This window comes from Myotis davidii, unplaced genomic scaffold, assembly GCF_000327345.1.
Source record: "Myotis davidii unplaced genomic scaffold, ASM32734v1 scaffold855, whole genome shotgun sequence".
NCBI lineage: Eukaryota > Metazoa > Chordata > Mammalia > Chiroptera > Vespertilionidae > Myotis > Myotis davidii.
In genome coordinates, this window is record NW_006286978.1 from 822,983 (window position 1) to 835,537 (window position 12,555).

Below are 12,555 nucleotides of genomic sequence, written 5' to 3' on the forward strand. Positions count from 1 at the left end.
ACCCCATGGAAATGAATTTTCTAGAACACTTTTAAAAACCATGTGTGTAACAGGATTATTATTCATTTAATATTTAAACATTTAAGTGCCATTTTTATTTATCTTGACGTTTGTTGATAATATTGCTAATTCCCTTGGTGTATTTAGATTCTTATTTCACTTTGGGTACTTGGGCTTTTTTTTTTCTTTTCAAGAAAGTTACCCCTTTCATTACTTATCTATTTGTAATATATTTTTACTAGAGGCCTGGTGCATGAAATTTGTGCAAGGAGGGGGGTCCCCTTAGCCCAGCCTGCACCCTAAACCAGCCTGGTCACCCCTAACTGCCCCCCCCGATGTCCTGGTTGCCCCTTACTGTCCCCCCTGCCGGCCTGGCTGCCCCCAACTGTCCCCCTGCCAGCCTGGTCACCCTGAGAGAAAATCATTGATTGGCTGCCTCCTGCCTCCTGCATGCCCCCTACTGGGATGGAGCCCAAAACCCAGGCATGTGCCCTGACCGGGAATTGAACCATAACCTCCTGGTTCATGGGTCAATGCTCAATCATTGAGCAACTCCAGCCGGGCCTGGTTTGCTTTTTAAAAATCATGGTAATTAAGTCCTATCTTGATTATTTTTATTAATAACTAGAGGCCTGGTACATGGATTTGTGTGCCGAGGGGGTTCGTTGGCCTGGCCTGCAGGGATCAGGCTGAAACTGGCTCTCCGACATCCCCCGATGGGCCCTGGATTGCGAGAGGGCACAGGCCAGGCCGAGGGACCCCACCAGTGCATGAATCCATGCACTGGGCCTCTAGTATGCATGTAAGATCTTTGTTTAATCTCTTCCCGCCCTCACCCCTCCCTCCTTCCCTCTATGATTCATGAGTCTGTTCCATGTTTCCATGCCTGTGTTGGGCATCTGCCCTCTGGTAGTCAGTGCACGGCATAGCTACCGGTCAGACGGTTGAGTGGTCAGCTGGTTGGCTGGTTGCTTAGGCTTTTATATATATAGATACTTGTTATTTGAGATTTAAAATTGTTGATATGTTTAATTTCAAAGGAGCTGTTGTTTTGCCATCTGGCCAGATGTTTGGCTTCTTCTACAGCTTTAGTCATTTTCTCTATTATTAACAATTAACCATATGTTTAAAAAACTCCTACCTGGAATTTATTTTCTAAGAACACGAAAATAAATTATTTTCCATTAGTCAAACGTATGAAAGGATTTGTTTGTTTAAATTTTAAAAATCCTTTGGGTCTTCTGTAGGTTACCAGATGTAATATTTAGGTGACTCATATGTGGTAAACCTTTAAGAATGATAAAAAGTTTTCCTTTGCATTTATAATTTAATTTTCCATCCTTTCTAATTTTTTAATTTAGAAAAATAAGTCAGTTATTGAAGAAAATACTTGGAAAGTTACCTTCTTCTCTACACTAGTGTATCTAATAAACTGTCTTAAAATTTAGCAAAATACAGCAGTTTTTTCCTAAAAGCAAAATGATTGTATTGCCTTCCAATTTGCTTTCTCTGTAATCTAATATTTTAAAAAATATATTATTGATTTTAGAGAGGAAGGGAGAGGGAGAGATAGAAACATCAATGATGAGAGAGATTCATTGATTGGCTACCTCCTGCATGCCTCCTACTGGGAATTGAGCCTACAACCAGGGCATGTGCCCTTGACCGAAATTGAACCTGGGACCCTTTAATCTGGAGGCCGGCACTCTATCCACTCAGCCAAACTGGCTAGGGCTGTAACCTAATATTTTAAAATAAAATTATATAAATATATATGTAATGCTAATATCATAAATATATATTTATAAGCTTTAAAAACATGTCCTCCGTCAAGTCTACCTATGAATGTACAGTTTGTGGCTAAGATTCTATCCTATCTGCTTTCCTTCTCCCACCGATCTGATGTTTTGGGAAATGCAATCCCCCACTGTTAGGAATCAAAATGAAAAGTGTGGAAAGTACAGCTGGTAAAGTAAATATACTTTAAAATATGAAATGAATTTAAATAATTCATATGAGTGACTTTTAAATTATCTGTTCTTTTAAAATAAAATCATCCCTGACACACTTTCTACTTCATTCAAGTGCACCTAAAATATTTCATTTTTGGTTAACATAATGGAAAGTTAACAAAGATACAGTAATAGTAATTACATTTTTTTCCTAAAAAATTCACATGAATCTTCTTTTTTCCCTCTAGTGACCTACTTCATTCAATTTTTATTTTAAAATACTGCATAAACCATAGTGTTTGCCTTGAGGTTCATAAGTATTCTGATAGCAGGGTTTCTGGTTATTTCCAAAATGATGAGGTAAATAAAAAGTTTAATAAGTTTCTGTACTGCAGAACTTCTCAGAGCTTTAAAAATGTTTGTGTCATTCCCAAACATTTTTTGGAACATAGGACAATAATACTTAAAAAAAAAAAAAAAAGGAACAGCCCGGCCGGCATGGCTCAGTAGTTGAGCGTCAACCTATGAACCAGGAAGGAGGTCATAGTTCGATTCCTGGTCAGGGCACATGCCCAGGTTGTGGGCTCAATCCCCAGTGGGGGGCATGAAGGAGGGCAGATAAATGATTCTCTCTGATCATTGATGTTTCTACATCTCTCTCCCTTTCCTTTCCTCTCTGAAATCAATAAAAATATGTTAAAAAATAGGAACATAGTAACATCTTGTAGAACCAAATATTCCATAATTCACAGTTTAGCAAATGCTGGTCTAAGGAATATATATTTGTACTCATTCAGAACAGGATGCTAGACTTGATAATCTTTAAAAACATAAGATTATATTATGAGGAAAAACAGAAAGCACATTCAGAAACAGTTTACACAGGCATACTACATGCCAAAAGCTTGAGTGCTGATGAGAGAACCAGCTTATATTCATTCTGGAATGAGATATTCGTATCTGCATAGGCATCCTCAGCCCACCCCATGTCTCTAATGTATTTCTTTATCAATTATACTTTACATTCAGTATTACTTTGTATTAGTTTTAGGTGTACATCTTAGTGGCTAGACAATCATATACTTTATAAAGTGTCCCCCCCAATATTTCCAGTACCCACTTGGCACCATCCATAGTTATTGCAATACTGTTGACTATATTCTCTCTGCTGCAATTTATATCCCTGTGACTGCTTTGTAAATACCAATTTGTATTTTTAATCCCTTCATTTCTTTCACCCAGTCCCCCCAACCACACCTCGCCTCTGGCAACCATCAGTCTGTTCTCTGCGTCTATGAATTTGTTTCTGTTTTGTTTGTTTATTTATATTATTCTTTAAGTTCAACATATAAGTGAAGTGATATGGTATTTGTCCTTCTCTGACTGATTTATTTCACTTAGCATAATCTCTAGGTTCATCCATGCTGTAGCAAATTGTAAGATTTCATTCTTTTTTATGGCCAAATAATATTTCATTATACATAACCACTTTTTTATCCACTCATCTCCTGTACACTTGGGTTGCTTCCATATCTTGGCTATTGTAATTTTGGGTTTCTTTGGATATATATACAGAAGTGGAATTACTGGGTCATAAGGCAGATTCAATTTTGATTTTTTGAGGACCTGCCATACTGCTTTCAATAGTGGCTGCACCAGTCTGCATTCCCACTCTAGGTTCATCCATGCTGTAGCAAATTGTAAGATTTCATTCTTTTTTATGGCCAAATAATATTTCATTATACATAACCACTTTTTTATCCACTCATCTCCTGTACACTTGGGTTGCTTCCATATCTTGGCTATTGTAATTTTGGGTTTCTTTGGATATATATACAGAAGTGGAATTACTGGGTCATAAGGCAGATTCAATTTTGATTTCTTTTTTTTTAATCCTCACCCAAGGATATTTTTCCATTGATTTTTAGAGAGAGTGGAAGAGAGAGGGAAACACATCGATTGAGAGAAACACATCGATTATTGCCTCCTGCATGTGCCCTGATCAGGGTCTGGGCCAGGGAGGAGCTTGCAACCAAGGTACATGCCCTTGACCAGAATTGAACCCAGGATCCTTCAGTCCACAGGCCAATGCTCTATACACTGAGCCAAACCGGCTAGGGTGATATTAAATTCTTATCAGATGTCTTATTGACAAATATCTTCTTTTATTCAATAGGTTGTCTTTGGTTTCCTTTGCTGTGCAAAACCTTTTTAGTGTGATGTAGTCCCATTCGTTTATTTTCTCATTTGTTTCTCTTGCTTGAGGAGATGTATCAGAAAAAATATTGCTAAGAGAAATGTCACAGATTTTACTGCCTATCTTTTCTTCTAGGAGTTTAATGGTTTTGAGACTTACATTTAAGTCTTTAATTCATTTTGAGTTTATTCTTTTATATGGTGTAAGAATTTGTCTAGTTTCAATTTTTTTTGCATGTGTCTTCCCACTTTTCCCAACACAATTTAATGAACAGACTCTCTTTACTCCATTGTATGTTCTTGGCTACTTTGTCAAATATCAAATGACGATAAAGTCATGAGTTTATTTCTGGTATCTCTATTCTGTTCCACTAAGCTGTATACTTATCTTTATGCCAATACCATGCTATTTTGATTACTATAGCCTTATAGTATAGTTTGATGTCAGGTAGTGTGATACTCCCAACTTTGTTCTTTTTTCTCAAGATTGCTGTGGCTATTTGGGGTCTTTTATGGGTCCATATAAATTTTTAGAATGTTTATTCTAGTTCTGTGAAATACACCATTGGTATTTTGATAGGAATTGCATTGGATATGTAGATTTCTTTGGATAGTATGGACATTTTAATGATGTTAATTCTTCCTATCCATGAGCAGGATATATGCTTCCATTTATTTATATCTTCAGTTTCTTTCTTCAGTGTCTTATAATATTCTGAATACAGGTCTTTTACCTCCTTGGTTAAATTTATTCTTAGGTATTTTTTTCAATGCAATTGTAAATTGAATTGTTTTTTAAATTTCCCTTTTAGATAGTTCATTATTGGTGTATAAAAATGCAACCAATTTCTGAATATTGATTTTGTTTCCTGGTATTTTATTCAATTCATTTATCAGTTCTAGTGTTACTTATTCCTTTCTAACTGGATGTCTTTTATTTCTTGTCTGATTGCTGTGGCTAGGATGTCCAGTACTATGTTAGAAAAGGTTGATGAAAGTGGGCATCCCTGTCTTGTTGCTGATCTTAAGGGAAACACTTAGATTTTCCCCGTTGAGTATGATGTTAGCTGTAGGTTTTCCATTTATAGTCTTTATTATGTTAAGATATATTTTCTCTATTCCCACTTCACTTAGAGGTTTTATCATAAATGGGTGCTGGATTTTGTCAAATGTTTTCTGCATCAATTGATATGATCGTGTGATTTCTATCCATTTTGTGTATGTGGTGTATCATGTTACTTGATCTGTGCATATTGTACCAACCTTGCATCTCAGGAATAAATCCCACTCAATCATGGTGTATGATCTTTTAATGTATTGCTGGATTCAGTTTGCTAATATTTTTTGAAGATTTTGGCATCTCTGTTCACCAGGGATATTGGCCTATAATTTTCTTTCTTTGTAGTGTCTTTACCTGGTTTTGGAATTAGGATAATGCTGCCTCGTTAAATAAGCTTTAGAGTCTTCCCTCCTCTTGAATTTTTTGGGAATAATTTAAGAAGGATAAGTGCTAGTTCTTTGAATGTTTGGTAAAATTCTCCTGTGAAACCATCTGTTTGAGGACTTGTTGGGAATTTTATTACTGCTTTGATTTCATTAGTTGTAATCAGTCTGTTCAGATTTTCTGTTTCTTCTTGGTTCAGTTTTGGAAGATTGTATGTTTCTAGAAATTTATCCATTTCTTCCAGGTTGTACTATTTGTTGGCATATAGTTGTCTGTAATATTTTCTTATAATCCTTCATATTCCTGTGGTGTCACTTGTAACTTCTCTTTCATTTATGATTTTATTTATTTGAGTCTTCTCTCTTTTTTTCTTGATGAATCTGGTTAAAGGTTTATCAGTGTTGTTTATCTTTTCAAAGAACCAGCTCTTGGTTTCATTGATCTTTCGTATTGTTTTTTTCAGACGCTATTATTTTTATTTCCGCTCTGATCTTTATTATTTCCTTCCTTCTACTCACTTTGGGCTGTGTTTGTTGTATTACTAGTTCCTTTAGGTGTAAGGTTAAATTGTTTATTTCACATTTTTATTCTTTCTTCCGGTAGGCTTGTATTTCCCATGTAGGACTGCCTTTGCTGAGTCCCATAGATTTTGGGTTGTTGTGTTTTCATTTTCATTTGTCTAGAGGTATCTTTTGATTTTTTTTCTTGATCTCATTATTAACCCATTCATTGTTAAGTAACATGTTATTTAGTTTTCATGTATTTGTGTGTTTTTCAGTGTTTTTCTTGTTATTGATTTCTAGTTTTGTACTATTGTGTTTAGAAGATGCTTGATATGATTTCAGTCTTCTTAAATTTATCGAGACTTGTTTTTTTGCCCTAATATGTGGTCTATCCTAGCAAATGTTCCATGTGCACTTGAAAGGAATGCATATTCTGCTGCTTTGGGGTTAAATGATTTGAAAACATCAATTAAATACATCTGGCCTAGTGTGTCATTGAAGGCTGCTGTTTCCTTGTTGATTTTCTGTCTGGAAGATCTATCCATTGATGTTAATGGGGTGTTAAAATCCCCCACTATGGCTGCATTACTGTTGATCTTATTCTTTATGTCCATTAAGATTTGCTTTATATACTTATTTGCTCCTATGTTGCATAAATGTTTATAAATATTATATCCTCTTGTTGGATTGGTCCCTTTATCATTACGTAATATTTCTCTTTGTCTCTCTTTTTAAAAAATATATTTTTATTGATTTCAAAGAGGAAGGGAGAAGGAGATAGAAACATCAATGATCAGAGAAAATCATTGATCAGCTGCCTCCTGTACGCTCCACACTGGGAATTGAGCCTGCAACCTGGGCATATGCCCTGACCAGGAATTGAACCGTGACCACCTGGTTCATAGGTCGATGCTCAACTACTATGCCACACTGGCTGGATTGGTGGTAATGAACTTTAGATTTCTTGTTTCAAAGCTCTTTATTTCTCCTTCAGTTTTAAATGATAAATATATAAAATAAATATTAAAAATATAAATCTTTGTTTTACTATGGTTGCAAATATCAAAAAATTTCTATATGTGACATGGCACCAGAGTTAAGTTAGGGTTTTTCAAAATGCTGACATGCCAAGCTCAAAAGGTTCGCCATCACTGTTATAGGGGCTCCCTTGTAGGTAACTTTCTATTTTGCTGCTTTAAAGAGTCTCTTTTTGTCTTTAACCTTTGATGTTCTAATTATGATGTGTGTTGGTGTGGGCCTCTTTGGGTTCATCTTTTCTGGGGACTCTCTGCACTTCCTGGGCTTGTGTGTCTTTTTCCTTCAGCAGGTTAGGGTAATTTTCAGTCATTGTTTCTTCAAATAAGTTCACAATTCCTTGCTCTCTCTCTTCTCCTTATGGCACCTGTATGATACAGATGTTGTTACGCTTCATGTGGTCCCAAAGATCCCTTCTGTTACTCTCACTTCTTGTAATTTTATTTTTTGTTAATCCTCACCCGAGGATATTTTTTCCATTTTTTTTTTCATAGGGAGTGGAAGGAAGGGGGAGAGACAGAGAGAGAGAAACATCGATGTAGAGAGACACATTGATTGGTTGCCTACTGCACACACCCAGACCAGGGCTGGAGATCGAGCCTGCAACCAAAGTACATGCCCTTGACGAGGACTGAACCTGGGACCCTTCAGTCTAAAGGCTGATACTCTATCCACTGAGCAAAATCAGCTAGGGCTATTCTCATTTTTAAAATTCTCTTTTTGATGCTTTGATGAGTGTTTTCTGCTACCTTGTCTTCAAAATCGCTGATTCAATTCTCTCCTTCAGCTAAATTACTGTTGTTGAGTCTTTCTAGTGTATTCTTCCTTTCAGATGTTGTGTTCTTAATTTCTGAGTGGTTGATCTCCTTCCAATCAAACCCAATCAACTGCTGCCAGACTCTGCCCTACAAAACTACTTTCTTCATGGCACTTCCTTATTCATGAACCTACTACCACTTTCCAATACTTATTGTCTCCTACATGTTGGGTCCTGCCTCTCATTGGCATTTTCTGCTGATTCTGACCAGTTTTTTGGGGCCCTGATTTTATGATTCCATGGAGTATCAATGTTAAGAATGTGTGAAACACTGAAAATTGGTTCAGATAATTCCTACATGTGCTTGTGTTTCAAGGCCTTTATTATCTTGCCTCATCCCATTTACCCATCCTTCATTCTCCACCTCACCTCCACACCCCTTGACTCAGACATATCATCAGTCTCAACTGGTGTTTCTCAAAGGAGCCTGTGCCAAGAGACAAGCTAATTGTGTATTTATTTTTTTTCTAACTTCTAGTCCATCATGGATTGAAACTTTTGTGTAATGTAACAAAGATCATTAGGAGAATGAAATTATCAAGACATATAAAGTATAAGCTTTATATTTATTATTAGATTTATGAGACATAAAATTGCCCTGTCAAATTGCTATAAAAGTTTCTAAATGCCTATTAATTTCTCGACTTGTCTTAGTGAACAAGTTGGGGACTGGCACTAGGCCTTTGAACCATACTTTGAGTAGCACTGCTCTACCTCCTGCTGATTCACTCTGCCTTGCCCTTGCTTAGCTCTTACTTACTGTAGCTTGGAATGACCTGTCTCTTTATCACTGATCTTACCTGCCCATGTTAGAAGGCCCAGACTGTGTGCCCACCTCTGCAGCTATACTAAGCTTCCTTGAACTGCTGCTGTTAATGCCACACTGTTTACCCACCATATTTTGTTTCTATAATTGTTCCATCTCTGTTAGTACCATCCACTCGCTGCCTTCCCAAGTAGCATGAAATCCTAAAGAGTATAAAATATGTCTTCCAAATAAAATATTGTATCCTGGCATTCAGCCGTGTAAGTCTCTCAATACACATTGGTTAAATAAAAAACGAATGTTTTTCTATCCAAATAAAAATAACATCCCCCCCCAATTTGTCTTCCACAATACATGCTAGGCATTTGATTAAAACATGTACTTTTAAAGAATATTAAATTGATTATAGTCTGTGCATATAGAGAGTACTCACTTTTCAATATTCCCGTCACATAACCTTTTGGCTACTGTCTAGGGTTGTAACTATGGTGCAGGTTTTGGTTAGGTGTCCTGCCTCTCATAGGCATTTTCTGCTGATTCTGACCAGTTTTTTGGGGCCCTGATTTTATGATTCCATGCAGTATCAATGTTAAGAATGTGTGAAACATTGAAAATTGGTTCATATTTATCCAGTTTCTATTAATTTCTGTTACACATACACACACCACGCAATGCTTTGTACCCTGAGAGATTAAAGGAAACTTTAAATTGAGAGTATTACAGTTTCCCAAGTTTGGTAATTGCTGAATTCGCCTGTTTCAGATTAAGTGGCTCAGTTTGCACACCCCTTAATCAATGAATGATTTCCCCTTATATGCATTTAGATGCAAGGTTGGTTCTTATTGTCCATGCACCAGTAGCCCAGAAGCAATTATGCTGCCATCTCAAACAGTGAGTTTACTCCAAATGACTGGAACACTATGCCATTTAAGCATTTATGCAGCAAAGTGTTTAATGATGCTACAAGTGTAGCCAAAGGATGCTGGGAAGATTTTAAAATTTTCTATTAAAATATAACACACGTATAAAATAGCATGCAAATCCAAAGTTACAGCTCAGTAATTTATCACAAAGTGAGCACACCCATATAACCAAGGGTGGTGAGAATTTGGGAACTTTCTTTCACAACCCCAATGATGGTTTCTTAAACATATGGCATTACTGGGAGTGTACATTATGAAGTGTAAATTGTAATCCATGTGCAGAGGTGCTTAGTTGAATGAATTAAGACTTTGACTTGTCACATCGTCCTGAGAGCATTGACACCATCTGTCTGGTAGCACAAATTTTGACAACTGCCCAAATCTGTAGGGTCTTTCAGTTCATTCTTTCAAAAAAGTTTTCCAGGTGTTTTGAATTTAGTTGTGGTTAGTGGCAAATTTATGAGCTGGCTGACTACATTCTTGATGTGCCATAGAATCTGCAAAAGGGTCTGGGGTCAGTCTCTCCATTCCCTCTGTTCTTAAAAAGTAAAACTTTCTGAAAAAAAAAGTAAAACTTTCTGAAATTTCATCTTGGAAAAAATTACAGAAAGGTTCCCATATCCTCATTTTCCCCAAATTACTATTTTCTTTGGGCTTTCAAAGGATGAAGTCTGACATACTATTCTTACGTAGAATTAGACACAAACCTCATAAAGTACCTGTGCTGCACAACCTGCCTGTATTCTTCTTCAAGGTTTTATGTAGTTTGTAGGGTTAGCATTTTAATTAGTACCCACATTAAAATACCCAGTGACTGTCCAGGTGTGCCACTGGCAGACTCTCTAAGACCTCTGTTTAGGAATAAAAGGGAACAAAGGGAAGAAAGAAATATTGTGGCTTTTGTCAAGGAGAAAACTGGTCACACTGCTGAAGCCTATTGCAATAGAACTAGCACTTTGCCAGGACAATATATTGAGTGTTCTGGACATTGTTTTCTTCATTTTCCCCCCAGCAATAATTTCTTAACTCAATGATATATTAACTTTGTGGCAAGCCAGCAATTCTTTTAGATTGTTTTTAGTCCAAGTTGTTATTTGCTTGCCGTAATAGTTAATTAAAGGATATATTGAAATTATAAAGGTATGCATATATGTGGAGCCATAAGTTTTCCTTGGTTTATAAGGTAGTTAATTAAGTTCTGCTGGCCCACAAAAACCTAATTGTTGTAGTTACTCTTAGGCAGAGGACAATAGGGCACACTTGGTGTGCTGTTGTTTCCTTGAACTAACTAGGAAGGGCTAGTTACTTGGTGGCTGGTGGGTGATGGGATAAGTAATACAATAGTTTAAACAGATTTAAGAATACATAAGACAATTTAGGAAGTGAGACCCGCCCCCCCTCTCCCTTGGAACTTCTGGCATAGAAAAAGATGTGCTGGGCCCCAGTGGATTTGGATTTCTTCCTCCTTTGGCTTGAGCCCTAGATTCTAGGCATTTAAGATTTACTCTCCACACCCGCCTTCTCCACCACTAGGGTCAGCCTCAGAGCAGCATTTCCCCAGGGACCTGAAGAGGAAGTATTTCCGGTTGTTCTTGCTTTTAATTTAAGAGCTTTGTTTAACCTGGTTGCTAGGGGAAAATGGTTTTTCATATTGAAGGGAAGTATCTAGTTGGATTTTGTGGTCTTTTGTTACTAAAGTTCTAAAATTGCAGATTTTTAGTATCATATGATGTGTGTTATTCATGTGTTAAATTCCAAAAGGGGGAGAGGAGTAGGGAGGAGGACCAGAGTGTCTTGGACTCTTTTAGATTCAATACAGTATGTGATCACCGAGGAGAGAAATAAGAACAGAATTTTCAAATTAAATACTATAGTTTGAACATTAATCACAATATGATCAAAAGGCATTTCTTTTTTTTAAATCCTCATCCAAGGATATTCGCCCCCCCCTTGATTTTTAGAGAGAGGGTGGAAGAGAGGGAGGAGGGGGAGAGAGAGGGAAACATCGATGTGAGAGAGACACATGTACTAGTTGCCTCCAGTACCCATCCTAACTGGGCGGGGACCGAACCTTCAACTGGGTACATGCCCTTGACCGGGAATTGAACCCATGACCCTTTGGTCCAAAGGCCAACCCTTTAACCACCGAGCCAAAATACCCAGTGCAAAAAGCATTTCTTGAATACCCATTATGCATCCAACACTGCGGAGGAGGATACAAGAGAAAAATGCCCCAAACCCAGTTTCTCTTGTGTTTATTATTCAAGAAAAATGAAGGAGGTAGAGAATGAGCATATAATCAAGAAATGGGTAGCATTGTCCAATGAGAGTTTAGGAAAAGCAGAGTATCATGAAAGAAGTATCATGATACCTGAGCTGGGCCTTTAAAGACTGTTAACATTTGGATATGTAGAGAGCAAGGTGACAATCCTGTCTGGCTTAGTAACACAAATCTGGTTAGGGTAGGTGGGCAGCTGATCACGAGAAAATTGTCTTGACTGGGGAAGAGGACTGTGGAGGGTGAGGGAATATGAAATTTGAGTGTGGCCAATGGTAGGGATGAGTCGTGGGGAGAGGAATAACAGATATTGAAAGGTATAAAGCAGTTGGGGCCAGACCACACAGTGGGAAAGGTGGGGATAAAAAGTAAATGAACAAATCAGAAACACTGTAAACCAGGAGGTTTGGACTTGGTAACCAATTAAATATAGGGGTTATAGTAGGAGGAAGCAAAAGATAATGAACGTTTTATTTTTATTTTTTTTTTAATTTTATTTTTTATTACAAAGGGTATTACATATGTGTCCATTTTTTTCCCCGCCCTAGACAGTCCCCTAGCCTCCCCTATTCCCCAGTGTCTTAAGAAATGAAGAATGATATAGCTGCAATAAAAAACACCATTGAAAGCTATACTGACAT

General features: G+C 37.1%; 1 protein-coding gene across 2 annotated transcripts in view; it reads left to right on the plus strand.

Annotated features, from left to right (window-relative positions):
- Window positions 1–12,555, plus strand: part of CLCN5 (chloride voltage-gated channel 5) — a 157,961-nt gene that overhangs the window by 51,696 nt on the left and 93,710 nt on the right. The gene's annotated exons all lie outside the window — the stretch shown is intronic.